Below are 16,882 nucleotides of genomic sequence, written 5' to 3' on the forward strand. Positions count from 1 at the left end.
CATTGTCTGGAGACAATGGTAATATAATATCTGCAGTAACATGGAGGCTGGCGGGGATTAGATGCCTTATATCCGCCGTGAGTCGTCGTCCAACTGCAGGGTGGAGGTGGAAACCATGCAGGAATTTCAGTCCGTAAAGACGGACAGCGATGGGCAGTTTGAGGGCAGTGCCCCTCAGGAATCCAAGGGCGACGGTCAGGAGAGGAATGCAGAGGTCATGCCAGGGAGCCTCGGTGGCGACGACGTTTCCACGCCGCAAACCTCACCAGGCACGGGATCCACCTCGTGTGGTGAGGGCGACCTCGTCATAAACTGGATGATCAGCTGCTGTGGATGTGCTGTGAAAAGATTACCACGAGTCCTACAGCTGGTGATGCGACTGTTCACTTTTCATTAAAAGAAAATTGTGCACATTTGTTATTTTTCCCCAGTTTCTGGCAGGATTTTTGGATTCACATCTCCTGCAGCTTTGGAAAAACCCGTACCAAAATAGGCTCGATCAGGAATAATGCCTTCTGACTTTTGGTAGCAGTACAATCTAAGAAAAAAGGGATTTTCATAACATAAGTGAGAAAACCCCAGCCCTCCAGGGAGGATGTCATACACCAACTTTTGAGCCATCTCAACTTTTCAAAACATCTACAAACAAACTTATTCCCACAGTCTTTACACTTCTTACACAGTTTACACATCAAACTGGGCATTTTTCCTTTCTTCACTGCTGAAGGACTTAGTTTCTCTCAGATTCCCAGAGAGTGCACACACCCAGATTCTCATCGACTTCTATTCAGTTTGAGCTCTTTTTTCTTCAAAACTGGAATTGCAAAGTAGATAAAAAAGCAGGTTTTACTCTGTGCATGCAATTCCAACTATTAACAACCAGATTTGTTTTTTTTGCATGGAGTCAAACCAATTTAAGACGACCGCCACAGCAAAGTGATTTTAGCAAACACAGAAATGTTTGTTTTACAGATATTGAGCTAAAAATTGGTCGCTGAGAGTCGTTTATACTTAAAGCACCAACAAATTATGCCAGCTCACTTTAGATTGTGTATAATTGTGTGAAAGGCAGGGGGTGATATGCCTTTCATTTAGGAAAAGCTGCTCATTAATAGTTTCCCACCCCCAGATCCTTAATCCAAACGTTGTGGTCAGCAGATCTGATCCTGATCTCAGCTGGATTCAGGGTCATAAGCAACAGGGATAAAATAGTTTTCCCTCTCCTCTTCCTGTCTGAACAGAACCTACGTCACAGGATGGGCCGACTGGGTGTCTCCAAACACAGGACATCCCTGGGTGACCTTGGATCCTTATCAAAATGAGGCGAATGATTCGTTTTAAATCACATGAAGCAAATTACGGCACCACTTTTAAAAGTGAGCTTCAGAAGATCCTACTGGGTAAAAAGCAGAAATTCAATCCAAAGTAAACATTAACCAAACTGTTTTTGTCATAGCAGACAAGTGTTTTGAATATTTTATATATTTTCTCACAGAATGAATCTCTTTGTTTACTGTAAATCTGAGTTTGTTCTCCAGGTTTCAGCTTCTTTTTGGACCATCAGAAGGTTGGAGCTTTCTCATTTATAGATCTGTGCTCGCAGGTTCATTAAGCTTGTAATCTTTCATGATTTCACGAAGAGGACAAAAACATACACAGCAGAACTGGACTTCCTTTGAGTCTTGAAAAAAACCCTGCAGAGTTCTTGGTTAGAACAGAGCTGGAAAAGCTTCTTGGATGAGAAGCAAAACATCTTCAGGAATCAAGAACAGGACTTTAGTTTCCTCTGATTCAGCTGGATATGATTACAACATCCTGCATAACTGAGAATCCATACCAGGATGTTATCATATAGATACTAAAGTGATGGGATCGATACTTCCTTGTTCCAGAAGTGCAATGAAAAGGGAAAAACCAAGAATATAAACTTGAAAACACTCACAAATCCAAATGCATATGTGGAGCCTTTTGCAACTTTTAGTTGATGTTCTGCTTCTAGCTAGTGTTTTTTTTAAATGAGCATTTGCTCCTTTTTCCTAATGATTTGATATTTAGCTTTTAACTAGGTTTTTGCCCATTATCCTGTTTTATTTTTAAACCAACCATTCTGCTCCGTTTAGCTACTGTTCTGCATTTTTTTAGCTTTTACAACAGTGGTGTTCAATCCTGGTCCTGGAGGACCACTATCCTGCATGTTTTAGTCGTTTCTCTGCTGTGTGAGTGACTGAGTGATTAACAGGCTTCTGCAGAACTTGAAGACCTGCTGAGGAGCAGGGAAACCTCTAAAACCTGCAGGACGGAGGCCCTCCAGGACCAGGAAACTACAGCAGTTATTCAGCACATACTAGTTCCACTGAAACTGCCATTTTTCAAGTTTTTTTTTTTAAATTCTTCAATACATAATGTCTAAAAATCAATCCTAGTTTTAAAATGCAAGTCATCAGAATTACTAGAAAACAAAAAGTCTTAATATATTAAGATCCAGCATACTGATAAAACATGAAACTGCCTTTAATTTAAAACTATCAGTGAAACTTTTCCTTTGTATTAGATCTGTAAATCTTGCAGGGCTGCACATCGTTTTCTGTCACGATCCCTCCCACTATCATAGGTGAGCTGAAATGTGGACAGCAGTGAATCAAGAGCAGTTCAGTTCCTTTTTCACCCCAACAGACCGAAGCGACGCCCTCATTACTGCAGACGAGGTCCTGATCCATTGATCCAAGACTCCCAGAGACCAACTCCTCTGCTTTCTAAAAATCACACTAAATAAATTGTTAAATGACACACTGTAGACAGACGGTGTGTAACTGTATCCAAAAGTGAAATTTATGAACACATTTCTGAACCCCATGATGATTAGTTTTCATGCTGCTTTTTCTAAATGAGCATGTTTATCTTTAGTCCGTCTTTTCTCTCAGGGTAAAAGTTGTTTTCAGCTTTTTTCCTACTTCTCCTTAAACCTACAATCATCTCCTTTGTCCTGTTAACTTCCAGAGGCGGCGTTTGTTCCCACGTCGTTCCACAAAACAGTTCGCCACCTCCTGCTCACCGCCGACACGCCCTAAAAAACTGCAGATTAATTTGAGTTTGCCTGCAGATAACGTGAGGTCAGCTTCTGTCACACAGACGCCGATTAATCCAGATAACTCAGGAATGAAAGCTTTCCACACACTGAAGACTTTCACCCTGATGCGCAGCTCCAGATTACATTTTTAAATTTGCCTGTTCATCTCCAGCTCATTGTGGTCTAATCGTGGGATTTCAAAATGGCACATTACGTTGCTCAACATTCCCAAAAAGCTGTAATTACAACATAATTACACGTATCACAACCAGCTCTCTGCAGTGTGTAATGAAACAGCCTTTCCAGTTCTCATTACAACATTTATCCAATTAGGAGAACTGTAACAGGATCTTCTTTCTGTGCTTTTCATCTGGTACAGATGTGGATAAACTGCACCTCAATTAAACAGGTTAGAGTAACAAACTCCTGTAATGTAAACATCCCATCATTTCCTGCTCCTGTTCTACGAGTAAATTAACCGGAGATTTCAGCAGCTTCCTGCTGTGGGTGGCAGAAGGGCAGCTTCGCAACACGCCTCCGTCTGAGTCACCAACTTCTGTCTTCAAGCTGCTTTAAGAGGATGAAAATTTGACTTTACTGAACCTTTATGCATCAAGAAGCCAGAAAATAACTGAGCTGTTATGTTAACTGTTACTGAATGGACAAAGCGTGCTTATAAAGACAGTTTGCTGGATTTTTAATCATTTTTTTCTTCATGAGCTCTGAGAACTCTTCATTTCAGAGCTTTTATTTTGACACCTGCAGGGAGCTCTCCTCTCGTCGAAAACAGCCGAGGCTGCAATCCTGATCTTCCAGGTCTAAGAGCCACACAACTGATGGTTAACTGCCCATCTTTATTTCAGAATCGTGCCGTAGTAAATTAAATTATAAATGTGGGGGGCAGCTGCCAAGGTGGGGAAAACCTGAGCTGAGGAGAGTACGACGTGGGCACCAAACTTTTCAGTTTCAGACCCATAAAATAACAGTGACAAAAGGTGTTTGACCACATTTGTTGGCTGTTTAAACATCCAAAAACCCTAATGATTGTTTTAAATAAGGACATAATGACAACACAAACAGTCTTAACATCCATTATGCTATTTTTTAAATCAATTTTTGGACTTTTATTTCAAGTTTTTGTGAAGAATACGGTGCAAACAGCTTAAAAACTAATTTTTTTTATTGGAAAATGATATCTGGGGATTATCCCGACCCCAACTTTGGGAATCATTGATGTGCATGATCTACAAGATCAAGTTTTGCAAGCTGTGCACACAAAAGTAAGCAAAATAAAAATGGCCGTGCACATAGCGGCTGCATGACTCGCTGGTCCCAAACATTTAAATCAGTGAGGCTGGGAAAATAGCACCGTGAGATGCTGTTTATCTGATAGTTAGTTTGCAATGAATTTTGAATATTTGAAATCCAGTTAATGGTCCAATTTAAAGAATACTTACAGTTAATCAACCTGAACGTAAATAGGTTTATAAATCAGTCAGTTTTACAGAAGCTGAGAGCCAAACTCTGATGTGGTAGTAGCTGAGAGTCTTTTAGGAAGTTTTATTATAAAAATAAAAGGTCTAATCTAACAATCCGTGCATCTACATGCATTTTTCTGAACGCTTATTTTAGAAACGTTGGTCGTATTTCACTCGGCTACAGAACGGGAGATAACCGTTAGAGTTGGAACCAAATCCCCCCATCAATGACGCACAAGAGGAGTGTGGGAGAGCGACAAAAAGTTCGAACTGGAAGAGTCGAGACGTTCTCCGGCTGAGCAATAACTCACGCAGAGGAAGAAAAGTGTAGCTGAAACAATGAGAGGCAGAAAGAGTGAAAGGTTCTGGCCTGGAAATCCCAGCTTCCCTGTGAATCTTTAGTTTGGCCTCGCTGTGCAGAATGACTTCACACGGCGCACCTGAATACACAAATTTACACACAAGTTTGGCTCCGGCTTCTGAATCGGAATATTGGACGCACTGAGATCACTGCAGCTGGTGTGAGTTTAACAAGAAATTAAACCTCCCTTGATTGCCTTTTTTCCCCCTTCTTTGATCCTAAAAGTTAATCAGCTGAGAGTCGAATGTAACCTGATAAACTGGACATGACTCCGGCCAGGCAACATGAAAAGGTTTTAGTCGTTTTAAACCCAACCCATCTGATTACAGGTGGACGGATCACAAAACGTACGCAGGCATAAGATCATTCAGGAAGGGCAAACCTCTCCGTTCCCTCCCCGTGTCAGACATTTTCCACTGCAGGGATGGATGGATGGTTATAATGAGAGTTCCAGCCTCCGGCTATTTTTAAGGGCTGAGGTAGCAAGGCCTTTGGGGTGCCGGATTATTCCGTGGACCTGCACTCCAGGCTTTATTGGTCCGAAAATATCTGTCCTACCTTGGCTTTGCGACGCCCCTCCCTTGGTAATCACAAAGGGTAGCCATCCATAAATGAATGCGGGATCTGCTTAAGCAGTCATCTCACCGATATTAGACGAACTTGCGCTCAGATCAGAATCTCTGGACTGGATCTGAACAGTTATAGATGTATACTTATGGCTTTTAACATCTTAATTAGTAGAACCAGCAGCAGCAGAGGTGACAGTATCAGCAGGGAGTTCGGCTGATGTGGTCAGAAACATCAAAAGCTGGAGGAGAAACCAGAAAACGTCGATACAGTCCCTTTGAAACTTTTTCCATCTGCCTCGGTGCAACATACTTTTTTTTTTTTTTTTAAATCCCAAATCTGCAGTTTCTTATTCCAAATGGATTCAGAACCGAACACGTACTGTCATTTCCTGACAGGATGGTTGGATGCTCCCGTGTAGGCATGGGCAATAATTTTAGAATGTTCAAACGCGGGGGGCGCACAGATAATATCGGGGTGGCACACCAAAACCAAAAGCCATAACCAGATTTGAGGGGATTTAATATGCTGTTGTCATATATAGGATATATACACTATAATTCATCACAAGTCTGCTTACCAATCATATGGACGTTTAAGAAAATCAGGCAATAATTCCACCTCAAAGCAGTTCCTAAGATTAGCACTAAAGATGAACATGATAAAAATGAGTTATATCAGTTATTTGGACTCAGAATAACTTTATTTTGACACTTCTATGAGCAAAGCGTGAAACTTAATTTAAATTAACAGGATCATACAAAAAGGCTTGTTATAAATGGTACCACATTTATAAAATTGTTTGAAATACCTTTTATAAAGCTATTGTATTGTTTAATTATATAACTTAGAAAACTATAATTGGAAGCTTCTCAGCTTATTTGATCTTTTATGGAAATTTTAAATAGAAAAATTGATAAGAGTTATTAAATTTGTCGTTTTCCATTTAACTTAATGTCTCAATTTACCTTTTTTTAAAAAAAAATAAATAAACAGTGCAAGAAATAGCAAAACCATCAACACTGTTGGTCTTTTTTAATATAAACATGAATTCTTTCATTGCACAAAACAACAAATTGAAAAGTTTCACATACGTGCAAGAATGTTTGCTAAAAGTTTCCAGTTTGGAAAGTTGCTAAACAAAGTCTTTTCCATCTAAAATGTTGTTAGGAAGTGGATGAAAAGAGGAAATAAAAAGGATGTTTTGCAAGATATTCATGTAAATGTGGACAGAGCCTGCAGGGACTACATGTGTATCACAACCTGCTCTTTTTAAAACCAATGACTGGACAAGAACAGGACTTTTTGTCCACGCAGGGTTTGACTTGTGTTGGTAAAATCTGTAAAACAGAAAAAGGTGGATTGTCACATCGACTGGGACAAAATACACCAGATCTACAGGAGGTGCTCTTCTCAGGCTGACCTGAAATTACCCGACCTAGTTGTTTTTTTTTGGAGCTTTTGTCTTGAAAGAGTCAGATATTTGAGCTTTGCTTGTGTTTCTTTACATTTCAACGCCTCTGCACATGAGCTTGAAAACAATTTATGCAGGTAAAAATCATTATTTTATTTCTTTACCTGGATAGAAAAGTTAATGAAGTTCTCTAATTATCTAGGGTGGGATCGGAACCAGTACAACTCTGATTCTGCACATCCATTAGTTATATTGGGTAACATCCCATTACTCTCGTTTATCCTAGGAATAGTCAATCATGCAGCTATAAAAAGGCTTTTTTACTTTCAAAGTTTTCCAATAATAAAACCAGTCCTGCTTTTGTGCCGTTCACCCACCTGTGTACCACAAGTAAAGAAAACTCTTAGAAAACATCCTGATTATGCATCGGCACAATCTTCTGAAAGCCTACAGAGGGAGAACAATCTGGAACACGAGGCAGCGTTCTTCGACTACGTCCTTCACCTCGAGTCAACAGAAAGCCTTTAAGTTTGTTTGGATCCTCGTATAAACACCACAACGCTGCAGTTACACATCCGGCTTATTGCCCTCGCAAGCTAATCAACGGGCCGTTTTCCTGCCATCCGTGATTGGACAGACTTAGTTTGTATATAGAGCTGGTAATTTAAACAAACATCAACCGAAAGACCCTCTACTCTCGCGATCTGTTCGGCATTTAAATACTTTGTGATATTCTCCACCTGCAGAGCAAAGCTGCAGGCGGGCTGTTAAAAGTCGTCAAACTCCAGTTCATTACTCCAACTGAAAACAGAAAGAAAAACAGTTTGGTAAAATATTTAAAATTACAATGTTGATCTGTCTTTTACGACCATAAAAGAAGTTTCCAGTAACTCTGTAAAGGCTGTAAAGTACTACAGGCTTGTCGTTACCATTTGACATCCTGGGCCAGTAAAACAAATGTTTTCAGCATCCTGCTCACGTTAAGGACGGCTCCCTGGATGCTCGTCCAAGAACTGAATCTGCTTTATTCTGCATTATCATAAACAACTCAATAATGGCTGAAAAGATAAAGACTCAACTCTAAACATGACAGTTTGGGTTATGTGTCAAATGGATATAAAAATAAATGTACTACAACAAGTAAAGTATATTCAACAATCCTCTATTCTTGGTAAAACAAAGTTTTCTTTTTTGAAAATGTTACCCGACTAAACAAATGAGCTTTTCTTCTTGCCACCGTTCAAAACAAGACTGGAAATCTTGTCGAAACATTGTCACATCTGCAATGGTCTTCAGGCTTGCTGGAAAACTCATCCAGCAGCTGCGTAAACACGTCAAAATCTGAACTTTGGGTGTGTGCAGATGTTTGTTGTCCTCCTGGTTCGTCTCAGAGACCGTCTGTAAGCTAAAAGTCGCTTAGATGTGTCAGCCCAGGCAGAAAAGGAGAACCTAACGGTGTTAGCCACACTAAGAGACCATTCACCAACTGTTGGAACTCTGCATCCTTAAAGCCATGAAGGCATAACCCATGTGTGCCGAATTTGGAAAAATTAAGTGAGACTCCGTGGTTTTATCCCCTACACCAGTGGTCTCCAATTCTGGACCTCAAGGGCCACCATCCTGCATGTTTTCCTTGTTTCTCTGCTCCAAAACACCTGATTCGATGGTTAAATCACCTCTTCGTGTTCTGCAGAAGCCTGTTAATCACCCATTGATTCAAATCAGGTGGTGTTGGAGCAGAGAAACAAGTGAAACATGCAGGATGGCGCAGAGTTGCAGAGTTAGTTCCAGTCCCAATACTCGTTCCACCCTCGTGTCCTTCAAATGTGTGTTCATGCTGAAGGGTTTTAGTGTGTCCCAATTCTCTGGAGTGCTCTTTAGCCCCGCCCCCTTTGTGTACTACATCCGCCCTTCGGCGAAGCCCGCATCCAGGCGGACTTCGGTGAAGTGTTTACCCACAATTCATCGCTGCATGTGACGTTTTAATTATTATTTTTTTAAATTTCTTTATTGACAATGAAATGGTTTTGCATTAAACGGCAGAAATATGGCGGTAGTGACAGAAAGCTGCGTCTATCACAAAAAAGCAGTTTTTAAAAGTATTGAAATAATTCTTGTTTCACTCTGCTGTACAAGTCAGAACAAAACACATACGAACAGCCAAATATTTCCTGCAATGACTTTGGAAAGCAAAAATATCTAACTATATTTTTAAAAATCATACTGGCAGCTTCTTAAAATACCAAAACAGGGACCGGTCGGCCATGTTGGATGTCAGTTATGACGCAGAGGTGCAAGTAGAAGACGTAACCTGTACTGTCCTTATTCTCTAATGTCTGCATGCTTGTAACCTGTAACCTCGACTGAGTACACGCTTCTAGAGGGGTGGAGACTGGGCCTAAGATTCTAGGCAGCACACTTTGTTGCCCACCTTATATCCACCTTGGCAGCCACTCCCATGCTTATAATTTAATCTCCTGGAGTACACTGGCAGATATTGACCATTTGGTTTTTACACCTGGACCTCTGTCAGAGAAGAGCTCCTGTTCTGGTGTCAAAATACAGTTTTAGCACTCGAGACTGGATGGAAACTCCCTCGACTATTTAAGAAAATGTATTTTTGAAAATGCCAGCAAACCCCTGCAGAAATCCCATGATTTCTGTAAACTAAATCAGCAGCAATCATAACATGCAAACTTTTCTATTGTAGATTCAGTCTGTAGTTCATCACTTCATGTTTTAAAGCGGTGACCAAAGATATCCACAGTGGATTACATGACAGTTAAAATCAATCTTCCTCACTGAACTCAACATATGTGCAACAGATCTGTCCAGGAAGTTGGAGGAAACTATGAGCAGAAAAAAAAAGGAGACTTACATCACCAGAAAATGAGCAGCGATGAAGCCGTTTAACATTTTCATAATTTCATAAACAGATGAGATAATCCTTTACAGCATAAAGTAATCAGGTCACAGCGGGCCGTTCGCAGAGGAGGACTGTCAAACAGGTGGTTTTCCTCCTAAAGCTTCCAGCTGAGCAGCGAAATACGATTATTGAGCTTTTCTGCACTAAAACAGCTAAAAGATACAATCTCCATGAGATCAGGACATCGTTGGAAACAGGATTAGGTTCGGTTTTGTTCTTGATTTGACTTGGAGTTTTGATTTACTTACAGAAATGACCACCCTGTTTGCAAAACAATTGGCCAAAAAATAACAAAAAATTTTAAATTACAAAAGTGTTTTCAAGTCTTTAATTTGTCAAAGTATTTAAACTTTTTTCTTGGAAGCAGAATTGTGAAACTACAGGAGCGGGGGGAGATCGTAAAATAAACTCCTCGACAATTCACCTGGCGTGGAAAGGGTTTTTCCAGGAAATGCTTCAAGTCACATAAGGTCTTGCAGTTAAAAATCTAAAAACAAAAAGAGAATATACCCCCTGAAACGAGAGATGGCTTTGCTTACTGGTCGTCATGGAAACGCAGGAAGGCAGGAAACTCTGGTGACATGAAGCAACAGAAAGGAGAAACTGCCCGTTATTGTTAATAATTGGTCCGCTAATCAAAACATGCTGTTATTTTAGTATTACAATAAGTAGTTCCTCCTTCGCCGGGCAGTTTGTAGGGCTGCTGTGGATATCAGCGCCCTGCAGCTTGTGAATGACTTTTACAGAGCTGAAATATCTATTCTTTCCCCTGAAGGAATTCAAACAAAGTCAAAAAAAAAAAAAGCACCAGTGTTTTTCCTGCACAGCGATTAGATTTGATTAAATTTATACACAGAACTCTTAAAGCAATGAAGCTGGAAATGCATCCTTGTATTAAGAGAAAAAGCAAAAAGTTTGCATCTAAAAGTAAAAATGGATGGATACACCTTAATAAAATGGGAATGGTTGGGGATATTAACTTCCTGTTTGTGGCACATTAGTATATGTGAGGGGGGAAACTTTTCAAGATGGGTGGTGACCATGGTGGCCATTTTGAAGTCGGCCATTTTGGTTTGGGCAGCACTTTGAACACATTTTATAAGTGGTGAGAAACTTGTAAATAACTCATGAGAGAATAAAGTTACATTAAAACAAAGCACACCGTTGTTTTTCTTGTGAAATTCCCAATAAGGTTGATGTGTCACATGACCCTCTTCCTGTTGAAAAAACAAAAGTTGGATCCAAAATGGCCGCCATGGTCACCACCCATCATGAAAAGTTTCCCCCCCTCCCACATACTAATGTGCCACAAACAGGAAGTTAATATCACCAACCATTCCTATTTTATTAAGGTGTATCCATAGAAATGGCCGACCCTGCAGATGTACATCCAGTGGTTACTTTGAGAGTTGTGGATCACGAGATATTTTGCTGAGACAAACATGCACATTTTCATTGGCGGGTGACAAGAAAACACAAGTACCTGCCCACTACTACCAAAAAACCCCTTCAGAACAACAGTTATGTTTTGGAAAAGGTCCCAAAACCTGTTATCAGGCTCCGCGTTTTCACACACTTGAGGCCTGGCCAGCCGGGCCCTGTCACTCGCCATCTTGTCCCGAGTGCTGAGAGGCCCGTGCTTCTGGTTTCCAAAATAAGTCATCAACAGGGGCCTCTCTGTGGGACGAGACAAAGGCATGCCGATGGGAGCTGGGCGCTCTCCCATTATGGAGCCCAAACAGCTGAAGACAAGCGCAGCAGGCTGAGGCTCGGCTCGACTCGGGCATTTCTTAAGGGATATCAGACTCTTGGAGCGCTTCTTACCATGATGAGGCGTTTAAGTGCCAAGCATCAAGCCAAAACCACCACAGGACATTTTGTTCGCTCAATTTCCCCTCATTTCCAGACATCCACTTGTGGGCAACATCCTGATTTGTTTAAACTTACAGGTTTTTCCAGGTTAAGTCAGCTGGGATTAATCAGTTTACCACTGGTACCGAAATATGGGTTTGCAGCAGAAAATGGGTACATACAAACACACAAATACGGAATATTTTACTGAATAGACTTGCATACAATTGGAATTTAAAAACTTTCTGTAAACTTTCACATTTATAATTTGTGTAGATGCAGTTCTGTGCAATCAGTTTTTTTTAAAACCATCTGCAAAATCTCAAACCAGAGGCTGGATTTTAGTGAAACTCGTCAAAAGTAACCATTTGCCGTGCATCAACTAATTATCTGTTTGAGTCAATCCCATTCAAGATGCCAACCTTAAAAAGTCTAAATCTAAGAGTCAACCTCATCACTTCTTCGAGCACAAACATCTCAGAAAATCGCATAAAATGTAACTTTATAAACGGCTGCGACTGTTCCCAGAATTAGATTTTAGTTTAAATCTCTGGTATTAAAAGCGATGGGCGATAAGAGTTTGTGTTTATAGTTAAAACTATTATTATCTGAATAAAAACAGCCACTCTTTGTCTGCTTTTAGGGTTCAGCTGCCATCTTGTCTGACTTTACTTTTGCAGGAAAAACACTTAGATGAACTTTTGCATGTTTTACTTCAGATTTGTTACCTCCGCCACGGCGGTTATGTTTTCGGTAGAGTTTATTTCTATCCAGATTATTGATAATATAGCCTTGGCGTGTGCTTCTAGTTTGAATATTAAAATATGTCAAGTTTACTTAACAGCCATCATGTCTTAATCTGCATTTATTGGTTGAAACATCAACAAACCAAATAATTTTGGCACAAAAAAGAACCAGTTACCTCGACAGAACTGCACCTTTTCTGTTTTTCTTCTTTTTAAGTTGAACTTTCCTAACTGATTTTACATGCACAGCCTTAAACTGCTTATAGGAAACTAAAAAAAAAAAAACTGCAAAGTAACCTTCACTTTACCCAGTGTTTGAGATTATAACATGATTCATGTCGGTGACGTATCCAAACACTCACACAGGCGGACTTCCCTGCAGTGGAAGTAGTGACTGATCCCTCTGGAGGATATCAAAATACACAGAATCGATTAAATTAATTTATTCAGCTGCACCCACGTCGAATTCCCAGACACGACACTCCAGTTCAAAAAACAAAAATCACATTTCACACCCTGCAAGTGCGTGTCAGAGCCCACGTCATGAACTACATCATGTTGCTGGATTTAAGTCAAATCTGTGTCCTTTTTCTGTATATTTGCACCAGATGAATGATCTGAACTCTGTGTAGATAAGTTTCTGACCACTGAAACCTGATAGCTCCAGGTTACATTAAACTCACAGATGAATCATTTTATTTATGAAGCCATGTGAAACCCGAAGCTTAAATCAAACCCTCTCTGTACTCCATCCTGCCTCGAACTGAACATCCACCTCCAGTTAGTGCGGCTCGGCCCGAAATAAAGCAGATTCAAGCTGGTGAAAGTTAAAAAACCTGGCCTCTCTGGCTGCTCTGCCAGCTGTACTCTGGCTGACTTTTTCCACCTCCATTAAAGAACGGCGAACAGCTGCTTCTGAGAGCTTTTCCATGGGAACCATCCGCCATCTGTGACGCCGTTGATGAAAACCCGTCAAAACTGAGCCACTGTTAACCACTTCATCTCAGCACCAATTCAACAACTTTACAGTCCCTCCAGGATTTTGCGGGCATTTTTTGTGATTGTTGCGGGCTAAAATGTCTGATTTTGCGGGGCATTTTCCTTTTTTTTTTTTTTTTACTAAAATGAATAAAAAAACCCATAACTTTTAATATATAAACCAAAAATCCTTCCTAGTTTTGTCAGATAATCACCAACAAACATTGACATTCTCAAAAGGTGCTTTATTTGAGAACTTTGAGAGCTTCTAAACTGACATTCATGAGCATTTCTGGATTGTCCCTGGTCTGCAGCTCTCCTCACATGTTTTGCAGACACAAAGTGTTTGTCGATGCGTTTNATTAGCGCACATTTTGGCTTCGGTCGCTGCTCCTGCACGCTCCCGGCATTCTGATGTTAACAGGAAGTGACATCACGTGTCTTCTTCCTGAGTTATTTGGGGTTATTTTGTATTCCACGCTACACAAGCCCACAAAGAAGAGACTAGACCGCAGAAACGGTGGCAAATCACTTTAGAAACAAATATTGGGTTAAAGTTGCGGGAAGGTTGCTGTGTTTTGGGCAAAGTTGCAAAAAGTTGCGATTTCGTGGGGTTTGCTTGATTTTGCGTTAACAGTTGCGATCGCAACATCGCAAAATCCTGGAGGGTCTGACTTTATAATAAATTTACCCCTGAAGGACAGCTGGAAACAACCAGACATGAAGATAAAAGTGCAGAAATAATAAAATAAATGAAGCAGAAACTCCAGGTTTATTGTGGTACAGATCATCTGATCGGACCGGTAGGACCAGAGGGGGAAACACTTTTCTTCGCCTCATTGTCAGGCTCCGATATCCCCTTTTTCCAGATGGCTCCAACAGCAACAGAATGAAGTTTTCTTGCCGACCAGGTTCTACCATCTGTCCGGGCCGAGCAGCCCCATCAACACTTCCTACAGCTGGTTACTGAAATGGTTTCACCACACAAATGAACCAACTTCCTGCTGCCACAACCGCTCGAGTCCTCCATTTTCTGGAGTCAAACTTGATTTAGGATGGCTGCCACAGCAAAGCAATCTTGGCAAATACATAAAAAGGGCTCCAACTCAACCAGTTTTAACAAAAATTGAGCTAAAATTTGACGTGGTAGTAGCCGAGCATCACCTTCAACACAGACTCCAAGCGCAAATTATTGTGCAAGACCTTGGCATCAACTCAGTTTACAAAATCTCTTAAACCACCAAACAGACTTCAATGAAACTCATTGAAAGAGTAATTAACTTGCAATGTCAGCCCAGTTCAAAATGGCCACCACAGCTACAAGAATGGCTATTCAGCGACTTTCAAATTTGATAGTAGCTGAGCGTCATCCCCCAAACCAGACTTTATTGCAGTATCTCACATGATCTGTTAGCACTTGGTATATTCAAGATTTAACCAAAATGGCTGTAATTCTGTAATTTCTCCTATGATCTTAATCTAAAACATGAACGTATGGCTTGATGCAGCTTTTCTTGCTGCAAGAAAATGTATTTTTAATCATAGGTGTGCTGTGAAGTGTCACAAACTGCATGTATAAATATTAAAAAGGAGGAGAAATTAGGTTAAAGAGAAAAAGTTCACAGAAAGTCCAGCCTCTGTCAAAGACTTCACAGAGAAGAAAGACGGGGTGACAGGTTCAAAAGTTCAGGTACGGCTTTAGGACCACTCCGACTGCCAGAACCATTCGGCACGCCCAGATGCTTGAGAAACGCCAAGGATAACCTCATTTACTGTTCGGCATTGAGCTCTGGATGGCGAGAATTTCCAGAGCAGAATACCAAAAAAACAGGAACAAGAGCAGAGAGGAGCCCGGATCTTCCACGTCCCTCCTGATGAATTTGTAAAACAGATCCAAGATGTCTCTCAGCAGACAGCCCCCTTTTCAAACCCACTAATCTCTGAATGGTTTTTACCATCACATGAGATACCATGAAATCAATTCCCTCACCTCCAACCTCAGAATGATACTGGTTATATAAGAGTGAGAATAAGAAAAACAAAACTCCGGACAGACATCTCTGCCCGTCTGCAGCAAGGAGAAGCTTCATCTTCTCACACAGTTCGATATAATTTAACCACATCAACCATCCTTAACAAATATCAAACCAATGGGATGTGTTGAAACAATGAATTAATCCTTACAAATCAGAAGATTTCACATCTTTAATCACACCTGGTTGTTCACATATGGTCAAGGTTTGCTTAGATTTTTAATCCAAGGACATTAAAGCCTTAATAGGTGTCAAAATACACATTTTTTTTTTACACCATAAAGTGATTGATTTGGAATCAATGCAACTCAAACTCGAGTCTTTGTATAGGTTGCATTAGAAACCAATTGTTGGCAACAAAGAATGATGCATATTTACTTATTTTTAAATCATAGATGATACATGTATAAGAAATTCTAATAAAAACAGAAAAAAAATTGCATATTTTGACAGCTTTTATGGCTTTAACTATTGATATGAGAAAACAATGGGGTGGATTTTGGTCTACTTTTTTTGCAGTGAGCATCTTCAAACAACAGGTGAGTCATTGGGGGTCAATGGTTGTGTAATTGTCTTACCGCAGAGAGAAGATGAGGTCCTTCGGTCAGAAGATGAGTCCACGTAATCCTCCATCAGGACTTTCAGAATCCGGTCCACCGTAGGATGCTTTTCTTGGCACCGAACAAAACCTGCCCCACAAATCAGCCACAATATAAATTAAAATCAAATATTTATCAACAAGTCATACAGAAAGTATCATTTTGTGTTGAGAAATGAAAAGTTGCAGCCATTTTGCTCAACTCTTAAAAATAAGATCACATGAGACATCTCGTGTGTTTGTAATATTTCTCATTATTTGTAAAATTAACAGAGTTGTAACCATTTTAAGCAGCCGTGGCGGCCATATTGAATACAGCTGTTGACAGTTTTTTTAAAATCCGCCCATTGGTTCATGAGATATTTGGCGAACAGACGAAATAAAACCAAGGATATAAGCAAAGATGTGCAGCTTGTTGGGCTCAGTAGGTGTTTGGGGTTATGCTCAGCTACTACCACACCAGATTTTAGCTCATTATCTGTAAAACTGACTGAGTTATAACCAGTTTTTTTGGCTGTGGTGGTGATCTCTAACAGAATAGACAAAAACATTATCAGCTTTAGTGGTGGAACCAAAAAATAAAACAGAAGCTCTTATGTGACCTAGGATGTTACTTCTAATGGGGGATTTTAACACTTGAAGTTGTTAATAACTGTCTTTTCCATGAAAACAAACAATCTGAACCTTGTATTTCTCGAGAAAGTTAGATTTCCTCCAAAGTGTCAAGGTCATTGGCCTCCTGAGAGCTTACCGGTTTGTCTGCTGGGCTCATGTTGGTCAGAGTCAACGGTGGTAATCCAACAGATTTAATCACAATAACTAACAAGCAAATCAAAAAATAAAAGCATCGGACTAACTTACAG

General features: G+C 40.3%; 1 long non-coding RNA gene across 3 annotated transcripts in view; it reads right to left on the minus strand.

The window, feature by feature from the left end:
• LOC112451362 overlaps window positions 1-16,882 on the minus strand; it is a 71,564-nt gene extending 54,682 nt beyond the window's left edge. For all 3 annotated transcript variants that reach the window (XR_003040175.2, XR_003040174.2, XR_003040173.1), the window contains exons 1-2: window positions 16,771-16,882; window positions 16,000-16,110 (exon numbers count right to left, since the gene is read on the minus strand). This is a non-coding gene — a long non-coding RNA (uncharacterized LOC112451362). The remainder of the gene's footprint in view (window positions 1-15,999; window positions 16,111-16,770) is intronic.

The sequence above is a fragment of the Kryptolebias marmoratus genome, linkage group LG6 (genome assembly GCF_001649575.2).
Source record: "Kryptolebias marmoratus isolate JLee-2015 linkage group LG6, ASM164957v2, whole genome shotgun sequence".
Classification (NCBI taxonomy): Eukaryota; Metazoa; Chordata; class Actinopteri; order Cyprinodontiformes; family Rivulidae; genus Kryptolebias; species Kryptolebias marmoratus.